This window comes from Crocodylus porosus, unplaced genomic scaffold (genome assembly GCF_001723895.1).
Source record: "Crocodylus porosus isolate Cpor-Errol unplaced genomic scaffold, CroPor_comp1, whole genome shotgun sequence".
Taxonomy (NCBI): domain Eukaryota; kingdom Metazoa; phylum Chordata; order Crocodylia; family Crocodylidae; genus Crocodylus; species Crocodylus porosus.
This window is the reverse complement of record NW_017728886.1, coordinates 230,553,367-230,554,650: the sequence shown is the minus strand read 5'-3', so window position 1 is coordinate 230,554,650 and position 1,284 is coordinate 230,553,367. Positions and strand designations below refer to the sequence as shown.

The window sequence follows — 1,284 nt, the reverse complement described above, 5'->3', positions numbered from 1 at the left end:
GCCCAAGCCCAGAGGTCTGAGGTTTGGATGCCCCTACGTTTTGCTTGGCCCCAGGAACAAGCAAGGCTCCCATTTCCATGAACTGGGTTTAAAGCCACTGCACCACGGTGGGTGGGTGCTGAACCACGGTTTCCTGACCTGCCATGCAGGTCAGGAAAACTGCCTTCTCCGACACATATATGGTGTTTCCCCTGCCAGGTTAAGAAGACGCTACGCTTGATCTGAGCCGTCACAGGCCGGTGCCCCTAGCTCTACCCTCTGTCCCCGCAGGGAGTGGCAGCAGGCCCTCTTCTTCCCTCACCGGTCCGAGCTGCTCCTACGAGCCCACGGCCGGGGCTTGGGAGCCTCTCCTGTCAGTCAGCCGCGCTTCGCTCCTTCCACCCCTTCCCCCCACCCCTTCCTCCAGCTCCCGTCCTCTTTCCCCCCTGCTCCCCTCCGCTTTTGTTGCCGGGCCGCCCAGGCCTTGGCGGGGTCACGTGCGTTAGTGACAGCCAGTCGGGGCACGGCGCGGTGCTGAGCGCGGCCCCATCCGCCCCGCCGGACGGTGAGTGGCGCCCGGCCCGGGGAAGCGGCGCGTCCGCGGGGAAGGGGCAGCCCCGGCTGGACACCACCCCGCGCTTTTTGTGCCCCGCGCTTCCTCTTCCCGGGCCGCGCCGGCCCCCTTTGTCCGGTCCGGGGTGGGGCGGCGGGTGTCGGGTTGCAGCGTCCTGTTTTCCCCGCTGCGCGCAGGCGACTCCCCCGGCGCGGTGGGGATCCCGTCCTGGCCTATGCCCCGCACCTGCCGCACTCCTGAGGCCCGTGCGGGACCCGAGGTCCCGGCTGCCGCCAGCTGCTGAGGGAGCCGGGGAAATGCAGCTGCCCACGCGGGATCTTCTGGCGCCCCCTCCCCGGCTCGGCCCGGCGGAACAAAGCGCCGGCGGCGGACCCGAGAGGTGCGGGGGCGCGCTGCTCCCCGTCGGGTCTGGAGCCACCGACGCACCTGCCTGGGGGCCCGGCGGCCGGCAGCTCCCAGCCTGGGGGCGGGAAGGGCGGCCTCTAACCCCGACCTTCCCCGGCCTGCGAACATGTTGCAGATCAAGCTGGAGCAGTAGGGGTGGGCTCGGGGCAGGAACCCGAGGTGGTGTGGGGTGAAAACAAAGTGCCACTCCATGAGCATGCAAAGCAAGATGGAGCATTATTTTTACAGACACTGGGTGAGATCTGGCACTTGTGCTGTTGATGCTTGGGGCCCAATATGTTAATGTTCTTTCAGAATTGGAGCTACAAGGGACTTGATGCAAATGT

General features: G+C 67.0%; 1 protein-coding gene across 2 annotated transcripts in view; it reads left to right on the top strand.

Moving 5' to 3' along the window:
- Nucleotides 1-504: 504 nt before the first annotated feature.
- Nucleotides 505-1,284, top strand: part of TP53INP1 (tumor protein p53 inducible nuclear protein 1) — a 17,962-nt gene continuing 17,182 nt past the window's right edge. For both annotated transcript variants that reach the window (XM_019550697.1, XM_019550706.1), the window contains exon 1: nucleotides 505-544. The gene's annotated coding sequence lies outside the window, so the exon portion shown is untranslated. The remainder of the gene's footprint in view (nucleotides 545-1,284) is intronic.